The 16,335-nt window shown below is 46.5% G+C and overlaps 1 long non-coding RNA gene across 1 annotated transcript; it reads left to right on the top strand.

Moving 5' to 3' along the window:
- The first annotated feature begins 1,674 nt into the window (after positions 1-1,674).
- LOC105541871 lies at positions 1,675-14,892 on the top strand. The gene is made up of 4 exons (XR_001006390.1): positions 1,675-1,974; positions 3,117-3,322; positions 6,637-6,729; positions 14,745-14,892. It is a non-coding gene; the product is annotated as an uncharacterized LOC105541871 (long non-coding RNA).
- Positions 14,893-16,335: the final 1,443 nt, after the last annotated feature.

The raw sequence follows: 16,335 nt of genomic DNA, 5'->3' as shown, positions 1-16,335 counted from the left end.
ATAATACAGAATTGGTACTTGGAGTATTGCCCAGCATATAATATGCACTGAACAAATGCTGGCAATTATTATTATTTGATGTAATACAATTACCCCTTATGAGGTAAATGTTACTATCGTTGTTTTACCAACAAGAAAACTGAAGCTTAGGAAGCCTGAGTAATTTGCCTAAAGTCCTACAACCAAATAATGGAACTCGGGTCCAAATCCAAATCTGATTCCAAATTCCATTTGCTTTATTACTGTACGCTAGAAAGGAAGAAAACATGCATACATACATACATAATTATTTTTACAAGACAGAAAAGCAAATGAGACTGTAGACCATGGAATATTTTCATGGCACATGGTAGATTCTCAGTGAATCCAACCAAATGATGATGATGTTGATGATGTCAGTAATGATGACAACAAAATTCTAAAGTGCCATACTGAAGTTTTAAAAAATTGTTTTAAGATGTCACAGGACAGAGAGACATCATTTCTGAAGAGAGGAATAGTTGAAGACTTTCATGGAAAAGGTGGTATTTGCAAAGGCCTTAAAGGATGACCATGAGTTGGACACAAGGAGAGAAGAGAAAAAGGCACCCAGGTAGAGGAAACTGCAGGAGCAAAGACTTACAGACGTGAACGCTTAGGGTGTGTGTGAAAAGAAAGAGCAAAAAGTTCCACTGGACAGTACGTGTTGTATGAAAGAAAAATAGTTGGGACTGAGCTGGAAAGGAAGGAGACACACCCTTATTGACACATGAGGCCTTGCCCAAAAGACTAGTCAAAGCAGAGAGATTTCTCTTTTTTTTTTTTTTTTTTTTTGAGACAGAGTCTCGCTCTGTCGCCCAGGCTGGAGTGCAGTGGCGCGATCTCCGCTCACTGCAAGCTCCGCCTCCCGGGTTCACGCCATTCTCCTGCCTCAGCCTCCCGTAGCTGGGACTACAGGCGCCCGCCACGTCGCCCGGCTAGTTTTTTGTATTTTTTAGTAGAGACGGGGTTTCACCGTGTTAGCCAGGATGGTCTCGATCTCCTGACCTCGTGATCCTCCCGTCTCGGCCTCCCAAAGTGCTGGGATTACAGGCTTGAGCCACCGCGCCCGGCCCAGCAGAGAGATTTCTCACACTTCAGAGTCTTCTGAAACTCACATTGGAGAAAGAGCCATATGAGGGATTTGGAGATGAGGCATGGGGTTTCTTCAATATTCAGGCAAGAGTAAGTACCACAATGCTTGTGCAGTAAAGCTTCAGTTTGAGGTAAGGGCCAGGCAGGGCTGACATTCAGCCAACACGTGTGTATCGATATAGGTTGTTGAAAATATTAAACTGCTTTGCTTCCAGGCTGGTAAACAGCACTGCCCTGAACCACCTAAGGCCCCTTCCCCTGGACTCCAGCACCTCCTCGACATCCTCACGTAAAAGGATTAATTTCTGGCACTATTTTGATAATCACCCCTGGAGCTAGGGGACTTGGCTTGAGGATACTTTTGCATAGCATGTTACTTAACTTTGAAAAGCACAACAGTTGTATCAATAAATGGGTTGCAGAGTATAAAAGCAAACAGACCAACCACTCCACTCTGGCCTCAGATATTCCTCAAGCTAGATCCTTGTGGGGAACTAACTGCTTTCCTGCTGAGTCACTGTGGCTGCAGCCCTGCCCTTTCATGTGACTGTGTCATTTGGCATTATGGTTCTTCCTGAGCCCAAGGGGACTACAAAGGTCTCTATCAGGACATTGGGCATTGCACACACCTGACAGATCGTCTTGTGGGCTCCCACTTTTCCTGTTGCTCCCAGCATCACATAGATCCCTGGGATCCCTCCATTAGCTTGGCAATGCCGTGGAAGTTGCCAGAAAAAGAATCCTAAGGAATTGGTTCTTGGCAGCTTTGGCTCAGGCATTCGTCTTCTTAACGAACTGGTGGGGAGGTAGCTCTTTTGGTGCATCATCTCCAGGGCAGGATCCTACCCTCTGAAGCTTGCGGTGAGACCAGGGACTTGGGGGCTGATGGGGAAGCTTGGGACCTGTTCTTCGCTCTGCTATGAATTTTCTCTCTGGCCAAAGCAATGGCCTCTCTTAGCCCTGCATTTCAATTTGATTGCTCTCAGTACCCATGGTCACCTTTCCTCACCCACAGCTCTTCACAAAAGAGAGACAAGAACAGGGAGGAAGGGATCCCAAAGCAGAGTCCCTGTTGAGGCTGGGGTCCCTGGGCAAATCTGCACCCTGTGCAACTCCTGGGACTGCAAATGTGAGTGATGCCCCAGGATGAACGGTACCCCCAAAGCCTTGAGTAGGGGAACCGTGTGCCATCTGCCACTCCACCCTTGGGAAGATAGCCCCACCATTGAGTCAGGGAGCACCAGGAGGAGGTCCTGGATCTCTAACATCTGTCGTCCTGCTGGGTAATGATACTGTGTCTTTTATAAAATCAGAACTAGCCTAGGCAACGTGAAGAAAACCCATCTCCACACAAAAAAAAAAAAAAAACAAAAAAAACAAAACAAACAAACAAACAAACAAAAATTAGCTGGGTGTGGTGGTCATGTGCCTATTAGTGCCAGCTACTCATGAGGCTGAGGTGTGAGGATCGCTTGAGCCAGGAGGCAAAGACTGCAATGAGCCATGATCATGCCACGGCACTCTAGCCTAGGAGACAGAGTAAGACCCTGTCCAAAAAAAAAGCTTTCCATTCCTCCCTTTTAGAGAAAGCAGAAAACACACACAGAAGACTGTACTCACACACCTTCTGTGTGGCTGTGGTCAGAGGCTTTGCCAAGGGACCTTTCCTGGGAGGGGAAAGAAAAGCCTATGAATTGCATTGAGGACCTGAACAAGGGCACAGGATATGGAGGGGGGTGACAACAAAATGGTTTTTATTGGCAGTCAGCCCTCCACACGCTACAGTCCCTCCTACCAGTCCACTAGCAGGTTCCTAGGGAAGCAATATGTCTTCCATTTGGCCATGCACACACCCCTCCTGCAGCAGTGAGCACTTTCTGTTCTCCTGCATGGCTGGCCTGATGCTCACCCTGCAGCCCCGTGACAGGAGGAATGACATTACCCCTGCCTATGCAGAACCTACTTTCCATTCCCTATCTCAACTGTGCTCTTGTTCTCCACAGTGGCTCCCAAAGTATCAAGCCCACTGTGCTGATTTGAGCGTTTGGTTCAGCCCTTTCTGGTCATCACCAACATTCACCTGGCCATGCTGATGGCAGCAGGCACTGATCTGGCCATTCCCACAGCCTGGTCACCCCATGGTGGCCCTTGATTGAGCTTGCCATGGCACGGAAGGGGGCCTCTCCTACTCACCGAACTCCTTATTGAGGTACAGCACATTCATTTATATTCATATGGTAGTAGTACCTAATTTTTATAAAACTCCTCAAGTGCCAGGCACTGTCCAAAGTATTTACATGCATTACTCATTTAATCCTCACAATCGCATGATATATACTATTAGCCCCAATTTACAGATTGAGGAAGCTTGACCATGGAGACTTTTGTTAACATATTCAAAGTGCATGTAAGGAACAGGGCCCAGATTCCAGCCCAAGCTACTAAGTTCCCAAGTGCATGTGTATTCCAAGATATCATGCCATGAGGCTGCTGAAGATTCACACGACTGGTATCTAAATTCTTCCTAGGAATAGGCAGTGATGCGATGGGTGGAGAAGCATGGAGGAGGCAGATCCTGGAAAGGGGGCGAGCAGAGAACACAGAAAGGGGACACTGGGAGCCAGAAGCCAAAGGGGAACCTGGACTTCCCTCCGTTCTCCAAGGCCTGGCTGTCACTGGAGATATTGTGGGATGAGAGAGAGAACAGAATACTAAAGAACAGAATGAGAGTAGGTGAGCAGTCGGCCCAGAGGAGAGGAATGCACACAGGCTGAAGGGAGAGAAGAGATGAAATGGACATAGCACATCTTACAAGCCAATGGGAGGAGCTGGGAACCCAGCATTAGCTTGAAGGTGCTCACCTTCCCTCTGGATGGTTGACTCAGTGTTGACACAGACTTTAGCTGTCAGCCCTGAAAGCAATCAGCTCATCATTGCAGCCTCTTTATTGTCTAAATTTTTCTGAAGGCATGAGATGCCACTGGCCTTTCAACAGGGCTACCCAGGACATGGGGAAGAGAAGGGCAGGGAAGCAGAGATAGAGGCCAAACACAAGTGCTTCTGCCAGCAGAGCTCAGAGTATGTCTGGCAACCCCAGTTCCCAGCCCTGAAGCAGGCACCAGGCTACCAGGACAGACATAAACCAGGGACAAGGAAAGGGAAGGGCCAGCCCCATAGCCCTTGGGATGCCTTGTCAACAGGCCAGTGTCCTCTGGAAAACATTCCAAAGGAAACAACAAAAGTGAGACAAAGGATTTCCTTCCTCTTCCCTCATGTCAGAAATTCCCTGAGGGTCTTTCCTGGACTACTTGTCTGTCTCTATAACAATCCTACACACTGGTCAAAGTTTTTAAGGCCAAAAGTTTTAAAGGAAATGGAAAGAGAAGTAAGATTTAAAATATGTGTCAGAGTCTGTTGCTGTCACTGTGGGAGCTTATTCTTTCTTGTCACAGCGAACAAAGCTGAGGAAACAGATTTTTCCATGTTACATCTGATGGGGGTGGGACCCATGGCCTAGAACTGGGGGTCAGTGGAAGATAGAGCACACCCATTAGAGAAAGGGGTCAGCAAGAAGGAAGATAGAAGCAGATGCCAACGGGGCAGGGGGCTGTAGGGAAAAGAGGGGGAAGAGGGAGGGGGCAAAAGGAGGAAGAAGTGGAGGAGGAGGGGATGAAGAGGAGGAGAAGGAGGAAGAAGAGGAAGGGGAAAGGAGGGAGAGGAAGAGGAAGGGTGAGGAGGAGGAAGAGGAGGAGGAGGAGGAAGTGGAGGAAGGGGAAGAAGAGAGGATGCACATGAAGAAGAGAAATCACCACTGCCTTGTCTGCCTTCACTTCTCCCTGCCTCTCGCATCCTCTACCTGTTCTCAGTCAAGTTCTTGCCACTGGCACTTAACTTGTCTTCCCTTTATGGACCTCAACAATCCACCCCTCCAGGTCCTTCCCGCCTCTCACCTGGACTGGTCTGTGGCTTCCAATAATAGTCTTCTTAGCTTCAGTTTCTCCCATCTCCAGCTCACCCTTGTCACCACTCCAGGTTTAGCTTCCTAAAATATTATTTTCATGACATTATTCTGTATCATTTTTTTGATAACTCCCTCTTTAACTTCCATTTCTCAATTTGGTGTAATGGAAGGAGCCTGAGCTTTTCGTAGAAGGGTCCTCAAGGGTTCTCAGCCTCAGCACAGTTGATATTTGGGGCCAGATAATTCCTCACTGTGAGGCCTGTCCTGTGCATATTAAGATGTTCAGCAGCATTCCTGTTACCCTTGAGTGCATCCCTCCCAACCCCTACTTGTGACAACCAAAAATTTCTCAACAGTGCCACTTGTCTCCTGGGGGACAAAATTGCCTCTGGTTGAGAACCAGTGACCTAGATTCAACCCCTGACTCTGTCACCTACTGACAGAGCTCCTTTGGGTAAATGACATAACTTCTCTGAAGCCCAGTTTCCTCAACATTAACACAGGGCTAATAATGCCTACCTTACAGAGCCATTGTGAGAATTAGATAAAATAATTCTAATATATAACACAGACCTAACACAATACCTAGCACATGATAATAGCACAGTGAGATGAGGCCCACTGTGTACAGTACAAACTGGAGATTCTTCCATGGTTTAGCTCCATCCTAGGTATATTAGAATAGCCATTTACTTGTTATTATAAGGAACAAAATAATAGTGGATTAAACAAGAAATAGTCCATATAAAATCAGTCCTGGCTGATAGAGTGCCCATGTGGTGTCTGGTGTACAGGCCCTTTCTAGCTTCATGTTCTGCCATCCTCATCACAAGGTTTCCATCCTATGGTCCAATATGGCTGTTCCAGCTCCCACCACCCACATGTCTGCCCTTCCAGGAAGCAAGAAGGAAAGAAGGGTGAAAGGGGAGAATATGCCTCTTTCCTTATGTGGGTACCATTGCGGTGCTGTACATATCACTTCCACTCACATTCTATTGGCCAGAGCCTAGTCACATGATCACACCCAACTACAAAGGAGACCAGGAAATCTCTCTCTCTCTCTCTCTCTCTCTCTATATATATATATATATATATCTCCACAGCTTCCACCCAGACCTCTTCTAAAGAGCTTGTTCAAAGCACTAACAGAGCCAGCCATGGTGGTGTGCGCCTGTAATCCTAGCTTCTCAGGAGGCTGAGCAGATAGGATTGTTTGAGGTCAGGTGGTCAAGGTTGCAGTACACTATGATCATGCCTGTGAATAGCCACTGGACTCCAGACTGGGCAACACAGTGAGACCCTAGCTTAAAAAAAAAGCACTAACAGGTCTATTTGGTTATCCTCCTAGTACCATCACTTCAATATGCTCTAACAAAAGATATATATTTTTTGTTTGTTTTTAAGAAACAGAGTCTTGATCTGTCACTCAGGCTGGAGTGCCGCAGTACCATCCTCCCACCTCAAGTGATCCTACTTCAGCCTCCCAAGCAACTGGAACTACAGGCGTGCATCACCACGCCTGGCTAATTTTTTCTTTTCTTTCCTTTTTTTTTTTTTTGTAGAGACAGAGTCTTGCTGTATTGCCCAGGCTGGTCTCAAACTCCTGGGCTCAAGAAATCCTCCCACCCTAGCCTCCCAAAGTGTTGGGAATACAGGTGTGAGCCATTGCACCTGGCCCAGAAATATCTTTAGTTATGTGGCAAAGTGCCCAGCTGAACCTTCTGTTATCACAGATCAGAGCACAAATATTGGGAAATGTTACGTACTGAATGTTTGTATCCCCACTGAAATTCATATGTTGCTGGCATTTGGAGATAGGACCTTTGGGAATTAATTATTGTCAGATGAGGTCATGAGGGTGAAACCCTTCTCTGATAGGATTAGTGTCCTTATAAGAAGAGACATCTGCTGGACGCAGTGGCTCATGCCTGCAATCCCAGCACTTTGGGAGGCCAAGGCGGGCAGATTGCTTGAACTCATGAGTTCCAGACCAGCCTGGGCAACATGGCAAAACCCCATCTCTAGAAAAAAATGCAAACATTTGTCAGGCATGGTGTTGCATGCATTAAGTCCCAGCTACTCAGGATGCTGAGGTGGGAGCCCAGGAGGCAGAGGCTGCAATAAGCTGAGATTGTACCACTGCACTCCAGCCTGGGTAATAGAGCCAGACCTTGTCTTAAAAACTAAAAATAAAGAAGAGACATCACTCACTCTCCATCCACTATGTGAGGACACAGAGAGAAGGCAGTCATCTACAAGCCAGGAAGAGAGCCTTCATCAGAAGGCTACTCCTTGATCTGGGACTTCTAGTCTCCAGAACTGAGAAAAAAAAAAAAAATACACTTCTGGTGTTTAGGCCAACCAGTTTGTGGTATTGTGTTATGGCAGCCCAAGCAGACAGATAAAGGTTCAACCTCCAAACAGTCACATTCTGTGGTACAGGAGGTTCTGACTTCAACCTATACATTTGTAGGGCAATTTAGCTCATAATAAGCATATTGTAGATGCCCAGGAAATACTTCTTATCTGTCTGATTAAACGACTCAGAAAGAGAACGGCTAATCATACTGTTAACTAACTCCTGTGCACAGGGCCACTCAGCAATGTTTTGACAGGTTACTCCTCCTCTTGCTTCCCCTTAGAACTCAATATTCTCTCTGGCTGTTATGACTCCACTCTCTCTAAGTTTTTTCCTTCTTCTCAGGCCACTCCTTCATCCCCTTAGTGAATTCCTCTACCTCCGGCCATCCTTTAAAAGTCAGCATTCTATAGTGTTCTATTCTCCTCACTCTAAGCTCTTTCCACAGTGATCTCATGGACTCCATTGCTCCAATCATCGTTTGCAGCTGATGGTTCTCAAATCCATAGCTTCCACCCAGACCTCTTCTGAACAGCTTGTCCAAAGCACTAACACAGCCAGCCATGGTGGTGTGCACCTGTAATCCTAGCTTCTCAGGAGGCCGAGCAGGGAGGATTGTTTGAGGTCAAGAGATCAAGGTTGCAGTACACTATGATCATGCCTGTGAATAGTCACTGGACTCCACACTGGGCAACATAGTGAGACCCCATCTCAAAAAAAAAGCACTAACAGGTCTATTTGGTTATCCCCCTGGTATCATCCCTTCAGTATGCTCTAAACTGGATCATTTATCAATCCCCTCCATCTTCTCCACCATGATTCACTCTCCTCCTCAATACACACACACACACACACACACATTGTTCCTTCTCTTAAGCTCCTTATCTCAGTGAACCATATCACCATCTCCCCAGAACCTAACTCCTATATTCAATTCCCAAATCCCATCCAGTTTGACTTCTTAATACCCCTTTCTATCCCCTCTTCTACCAGTTTACTTTGGGCTGCTGTCATCTCTCATTTAGATTACAAAAACAATATTCTTTCTAATCCATCTGCCTTTTACCCACTCTTTTCCCTTCAATCAAAGTGATTTTCTAAAACATAAACACAATGCTACCACTCCTCTGATGAAAACCTTTTAAAAACTTACCATTGGCCTTAGACACATTTTCAAATTCCTTAGTCGGGCAAAATAATTCTTCATCCCTGGGTCCTTCTTCTCTACTCCACTTCATCTCCTGCCCATCCCCGACACAACTTACACTCTTTATTCTTCACTTACAGTTTCCCAAAGAGTTCTATACTCTCTTTCAACCTCCAGCTTTTACACATTTTTCACCATGTTTGGACTCCTCCTGGCTAATTTCTGTTGCTATTGCAAATCTCAGTTTACACATTACCTCCTCGAAGAAACCTAATCAGCCTTTGAGAACCAATTCCTGTGGATCTTCTTCCCTGGAATCAACTGTCTCCCTCACCTTCAGGCACATTAACCCCACCCTGACAGCTCATTTCCTAACACCTGCGCTCCTCTTATACTTTGTTCGTATCTTTATTAAAGCATTTATCACACCGTAATTCAGCTTTGCCCTGCTGCTCCCCCACTGTATGCAGGCTCCTTGGGGACAAAAACTGTCTGGTTTCTGTGCTAGAAATCATCTGTTTTTTCTTCCATATCCCCTCCCTACCCTTCTCTGTCCTCCTGTGAGCCCCAGGAGGCTGATCTGTAGAAAATACATAAATGGAATTCAGCCACTGCAGAGAAGAGGGTGAAGTCCAGGTCAAGGTCATCATTTCACCGGCTAGATGAGCCCTTCAACCAAAGCACAGCTTCTGCCCCGTGGCCCTCTCCACCTGACTCATTTTTTCTTCCGGGAATTGTCTCTCCCTTTATCCCCTCAGCCCAGGCTTGATAATATCTTCCTGATGTTACTGGCTCCAGGAGATGGCACTACCCCTTGTTTTCCTGCACTCTGCCCTCCCCTTTGAAAATAGTCCCTTTGTTAAATTCTCCTCAAATTACCAATTACCCAATTTAAGTTTGCCAGGACCCAATTAATTTCCTCTTTCAGTTTCTGGCAAAGATTCTAGAACATAAATGTTGAATGAATGGATGAATGAATAAATGAATTGAGGAAAACAACTCAAGCCATTGGCTAACTTGGCTTATTCATCCTTATTTCACAAGGAGAAAAAATGATTTCTCAATTTAGAACCTGAGACTCGGTCTGGCATGGTGGCTCATACCAGTAGTACCACCACTTTGGGAGGCCGAGGTGTGCACCTCGATTGAGCCCAGAAGTTTGAGACCAGCCTGGGCAACATGTCGAAACCCCTTCTCTACAAAAAAATACCAAAATTAGCCGGGAGTGGTGGCACGTGCCTGTAGTCCCAGCTACTCAGGAGGCTGAAGTGGGGAAATCAATTGAGCCTGGGAGGTCGAGGCTTCAGTGAACTGTGATTACGGCACTGCACTCCAGCCTGGGTGACAGAGGCAGACCCTGTCTCAAACAAACAACAACAACAAAAGAACTTGAAATTCAAGTGAGACAGTTTTAGGGTCAGCAAAGAAGGGGATCCTTGGGACGCTTTTGGCAGAAGGCAGGTCTGGGGAATGAGAAAGAGGCTGCTGGGTAGATGTCCTTTGCTATAGCTGTCCCTGAGGTTTGCAGGGTGCTGGGCTCCCCAGAGAGAACTGTATTTCCTGCTGTGACTCTGTGCCATGCTGGGTGGGAATGCCTCTCGTGCCTTCCTTTCTTTCTCTTGGTCTTTCCCCTAGAGAAGGGATTAGAAAATCACTAGATGGTTACTTCCTCCAACCTCCCACTCAAATCCAGCAACCTGAAATTCAAGCTCAAGAGGTGTGGGAGGGGAAAGCCCAGCAATCATCAAAGTAGGAGAGACTACATTCATGAGCAGATCTGGGCCAAGGCCACAGCCGGGGGGCAGGATCCTCTGAGATGAGTCATACACCACGCACCCTTGTGGAGTCCTCCAATTGTCCCAGCACTGTTCAAGCTGGGAGGGACCTCAGTGCTCATTATACCATCAGAACCCAGCCCACGGAGGGGAAGCAATTGCCCAAGATCACACAGTAAGTTGGGAACAAAGCCGGTGTCAGAACCTAGGTCACCCAGTCAATAAACTTGCCATCTCATTGCCACACCACACTGCCTCCTGAGACCAGGGGATGCTTCCAAGATGTCAGGTTTCAGTAGAAGGAACAGGCTCCCAAAAGAAGAGGCCAGACAGACAGTTCAGGTCTGCTGTACTGTGTGCTTTGGAGAAGAGAATTAGCACTAGTCAAGCTATGGTTATACACAAGGCCCTGGCCATATATTGTCGGGGTCAATAGTACTGGTTCTGCAACGCACACTGGGGCCTGTTGGGGGCGGTGGGGGAAGGAGACCATCAGGATAAATAGCTAATGCATGCGGGGCTTAGTACCCAGGTGTTGGGTTGATAGATGCAGCAAACCACCATGGCACACGTTTACCTATGTAACAAACCTGCACATCTTGCACATGTGCCCCAAAACTTAAAATAATAAAGAAAAGAAAAAAAGAGTACTGGTTCTGAGCTCAAACAAATACAGATCTGAATTTTGTGTGACCTTGAATAGGTGACTCAACTTTTCTAAGCCTGTTTCCTCACCTGTAAAATGAAGGTTAAAAGAATACTCGCCTCATAGGATTTTTGTGGGGACTAAATAAGGTGATTTATGTAAAGCATTTAGCACATTTAAAAGCTGGCACTGAATAAGCTCTCAATATATGTTGGCAATTATTTTTCCCTATAGCAATTGTTGTATTCTCATGCCATCCTTTTAAGAGAGACAGGACATGAGCTTGGTAAGTTACTTGCTCAAATTTATGTATTCATTTATATTTGTTAAGCTCCTACCAAGGGGCCGGATTCTGTTCTGGACTGTGGGGATATGGCAATGAATAAAGGCAACAAAAATCCCTGCCCTCATGGAGCTTTCGTTGTAGTTGGGGCAGACAATCAACAAAAAGTACAAGTCAATTATATGAAATGCCAGAGGGAGAGAAGTGTTATTGAGAGACATAAAACAAGGGAGATGATGGAGAGAGGGAGGGGAGAGTTGCAGTTTTAGAGAGAGTGATCATGGAAAGCCTCCACATGATGGTGATAAAGAAGCTAAAAAGAAATTATTTAGGCAGTTGGTGAGGGTAAGAGAGTCCTCTGTAAGGCTTCCCTTTCAACAAAAAGCAGCCCCAAAATCATTTCTTTTCTAACAAAGAACCACCTGTAAAATCGATCTGCAGACATAAATAAGCAAGCTCGAAGCTTGCACAGGTAAATGCCGGCAGCTGTGCCGATAGGAAAAGGCTACCTGGGGCCAGGTGTGTTCAACAAGGAGGTTCCCTCTTCTCTTTTCTTTGTCACCACATGTGCAGTAGAAAGGCAGGCAACCCATGCCAGTCAGGTAGAGACTCCATCTGTACAATAAAAGATTAGGGTGGGATGGCCAGCTTCTTTGTGTGCTATGCAAATAGTGCACATGGTCCTACCAATCTCGCAGGCCCTATGTAAATCAGACGCCACCTCCTCAAGCTCGCCTATAAAACCCCGTGCATTTCACCACAGAACCAGAAAACCCACTCAGGAGCCCTTCTTTCTCTCTCTGCAGAAAAGAGAATTATTCTCTTTTCTTTCTTTTCCTATTGAATGTCCGCTCTTAAACTCACTTTTTGTACATCTGTGTCCTTGATTTCCCTGGTGTGAGACAACAGAGCTCGGATATTACCCCAGACAAATGACGCCCCTTCAATGGCATTGAGCAAGGGTCTGAAGAAGGGAAGGGGATAGGCTTGTGGCTCTCAGAGGGAAGAGCATTCCAGAGAAAAGGAAGCACATGTGCAAAGGCCCCAAGGCAAGCACCAAATATTGGAAGGAGAACCTGGAGGCCAGTGCTCTGAAACAGGAGTGCAGGGAGGAGCCATGGGAATTGAAGTTAGAAAACACCCTTAATTATGGTGCTGGGAGCTGAGATTCAAACTGAGAACTGGTTCCCAAGCCCTTGCTCAGCCCCATTGCAGGCTCACTAGATGACAGGCTGGTGTGATTGAGTTGATTCTGTTCTTTCTAGAGAGGGTTTTGTGTGGTCCAACACTGGATACCAGGGAGCAGGGTAAAGAATTCCATTTCCAAATAAGTGTAATGTCTCTATCTTCGGAACCAAAAATCAGAATATAAATTTCAATAAGTACATGAACTTATAAGCAGGCAGGACAGAACATATGAAAGTAGGGCATCCAAGATATGCAGGACCTTGAATGAGCACGAAAGCTTTTCTATCCCTAAGATCCTCAGGCACTTTACCTTTATCCACCTCTAATAAGAACCACCTCCTTCCTTGGCCTGGGGAGGAGCAAGCTGGGATTCTTTAAAGTCCTCTACCTGCCAGGGCAACAGCGAAGTCCAAGCAGGCAGAAGGCAGGGGCAGGGGTTAGGTGGCCGGGGGTCCCAGAGACCCAGTCCTGACTCCGGTACACTCTCGGAACCCTCTGAGTGCCTTACTTTCCCTCCTCCAGCAAGAGGCCCTCCATCTGCCCACCCACCTCCCAGGATATTCCTAGGAAGGATCAAAGAGGACCTCTTGAAAGGGCTGGCTCCCACTCCAGATAATTGCTAGGTAAACGCACCGTGTGTTTAGGATGTAATGGGCCAGTGCAGACAGAGCTGAAGAGAGGAAATTGCTCACTTCAGGGAGGGGCAGGAACTCTTCCAGGCCATTACGGTCCACTAAGTAAGCTGCCTTTGCCAAGGTGAAATGGCTCCCTGATGACTTGAAGAGTGAACTGTCTCCTACCATTTCACACTGCATTTTGGTTACTGAGCTGTGATGTTCCCCTTCTCTCTCCATGAAACCTCTGCAGCAGGGTCGCCATCACCCTTCCGGCAGAAAGACCTGGGAAAACAAGCCACTGATTTCAAAGAGGGTGCAAATTTATGTGGAAGGAGGTAGGGGAGGGAGGGTGAGAGGGAATGCTCTGGAGCTCAGTGAGGCACCTTGGGGTTACACCAGAAGGGACTCTGTGCTGGGTTCCAGGCCTGATTATTTCTTTTTTTGGGGGGGACAGAGTTTTACTCTTGTCATCCAGGCTGGAGTGCAGTGGTACAGTGGCATCAATCTCCGCCTCATGGGTTCAAGTAATTCTCCTGCCTCAGTCTCCCAAGTGGCTGGGATTACAGGTGCCCACCACCACGCCTGGCTAATTGTGTATTTTTAGTAGAGACGGGGTTTCACCATGTTGGCCAGGCTGGTCTCGAACTCCTGACCTCAGGTGATCCACCTGCCTTGGCTTCCCAAAGCGCTGGGATTACAGATGTGAGCCACTGCACCTGGCCCCTGGTTATTTCTTGATGCCATGCATCAGCTGAGTGGCTTTGAGGAAGTCAGTTCACGACTCCAGCCCTCAGATTTCTCATATAGAAAATGAGAAGATAATTGCTTAGTTCACACCCAGCTCTAAAATTCTGTGATTTTAGGCAGAAGAAGAGATTGCGTGGAGCATTTTAGTGGCTGGGATGGCTCATGACTGGGCTGAGATGATCGACCTTTGTTTCAGATCCAGAAACCTCTTCACCTGAACCTCATTGCCACAAGCCAGACCGAGACCTAGACAGGGATTTTCATACCAACAACAAAAAACACACTTAAAGAGCCTGATTATTTTTACCTGGAGCTTGGAGGCCCAAAGGAAAAACATACAAATAGGACTAGGTACACACACACACTCAGCTTCTGAATTTTAATATCAGAAGATCATTATCATAAGCTGCATCAACAACTTGGGATCCTAACTAGTGCCAACTAAGCCTTCTCGCTTAATTACATGCTTAGAGCACTACAATTTAAAATCCTGGCAACCATGTTCTATGCAATTAAAAACAAACTCACAAACAGGCCTTACTTGTGCCTCTAATATGTTGTTAAAAGTTTGTCCCTGCTGCTCACCCACTTTCCTGGGAACACTGCTTTTCGCCAAAGAGCCTCAGTCCCCAAATCCCAAATGCCTGTCAGTTACCCTCCAGCTTCTGTCAACAGGCCCATGGCCAAGTGTCATGAAAACCAACAGCTTTGCTTATTCCCACTCTGAGCTTCCAGATAACTATGCCTCCATTAATCCCTACTGAGGAACACAAGATTCCTCAACTGCATTGGGGATACTGAGAGGATTTTGCATCATCAGTATCTTTGAAAGTTGGAAGTGAAGTATCAGATTCTAGCCATGATTGGCCTTCATTCATTAATCAGTGCTGCTTTCTCTACCTTTCCAGGTTTATGAGCAGAAATCATTGCTTAAGAGATACTCACCATCAACCAGAATCACGGGGGACAGAGCACCATGAACTCAGTGAGCAAAGAGAACACGGTGGCGGGGGGGTATTCTTGGGGATGCAATCTCCACATCAAATCCATCGGCAAGACCTGGATGTTCTTGGAAATGTTGAAACATTGAAAATGCTGAACATAAATCTTCTCCCCATCTCCAGTATCAACACCCAACTGAGGCCACCATCATTTCTTGGGTTTGGGTGGACAATTGCAACAGCCACCTATGACTGCTGTGACTTTCTCTATAACTCCAGTTAATCCATCCTCCACTCCTCGGCATGAATGATCTCTTCAAAATTCACAGTAGATAATGACACCCCAGTGGAAAATGTTGATTGCCTTCTACTTAGAATAAACCCCAAATTCTTTACTGTGGCCTAAAGACCCTCAGTGCAATCCTCGCTGGATGGGCTCCTCATTTTTTAAGTCTCAGATTAAATTAGCGGTTCTCAAAAGGCAGCAATTTTGCCCTTTAAGAGACATTTGGCAATGGTGGGAGATATTTTTGGTTGTCATAAATGGAAGTTAGGGGGTGCCACTGGCATTCAGTGGGCAGCGGCCAGGGATGCTGTTGGACATTCTGCAATGCACAGAATAGTCCCCTACCGCAAAGAATTGTCTGACCCAAAATGTCAGTAGTGCCAAAGTTGAGAAATCCTGCCTTTAAATCACTTTCTTGTAGTGACTTTATCTGACCATCTTTATCTCAAATTGGTTCCCATCCCCTATGGTCTTCATACCTCTAACCACAATTTGCAATTCTCTTCTTATTGTCATTTATATACATGTAAGCTCCACATTCTGGGCTAGAGACGAAGTATGTCTTGTCCAACTTTATTGTCTCAACACGTACCACTTAGATGCTCAATACGTATTTGTAGGAAGAAGAAGGGCAGGAAGGGGGAAGGGAAAGAAGAAAGGGCAGTCAAGGTGAAGCAGCACCCCCGCCCTTCTGAGCCCCTTTCAGTATCTTACTGACTCTCATCTTCATGTGGAAAACCTGCCATTAGACTTGGCCAGTTGCGCTGATTATATTTCACTGGAGAACAAGCCAAGTGGACTAGGAAAACACTTCAAAACTCAATTGTGGGGCAGGGTGGGGGGTGGGGGCATTGCCATGAAAATGTTTAGATTTCTTCAGTATTGACTTTGTTTTGTCAAACAAGTCCTCTTGAGGGTAGGGACCATGTCTATTTCAGTCTCCGCTGTAGCTCCAGCAACTTGCATAGTGTGTAGCACAGAGATAGTGGGTTCCCCAAAAGTGTTTGTGAATGTGTGAGTACTCCCCCAGCCTGCAGGGGAGGGAGGGTTGATACCCCACTGCACCCACTTCTTCAGCAGCTCATGAACCCACTTACGAAGCCAGCCTTCAGGTCAGACTCTTGCTTTTCTTCTTATTAGTGGCCCTTAAAAGAGCATTGCCAATAAAAACTTCAGCTCTAAGCCCGGGCGCGGTGGCTCACGCCTGTAATCCCAGCACTTTGGAAGACGGAGGCGGGCGGATCATGAGTTCAGGAGATCGAGACCATCCTG

Source organism: Mandrillus leucophaeus, unplaced genomic scaffold (genome assembly GCF_000951045.1).
Source record: "Mandrillus leucophaeus isolate KB7577 unplaced genomic scaffold, Mleu.le_1.0 Scaffold246, whole genome shotgun sequence".
In the NCBI taxonomy this organism is placed as follows: Eukaryota; Metazoa; Chordata; class Mammalia; order Primates; family Cercopithecidae; genus Mandrillus; species Mandrillus leucophaeus.
This window is presented reverse-complemented; position numbering and strand designations above follow the sequence as displayed.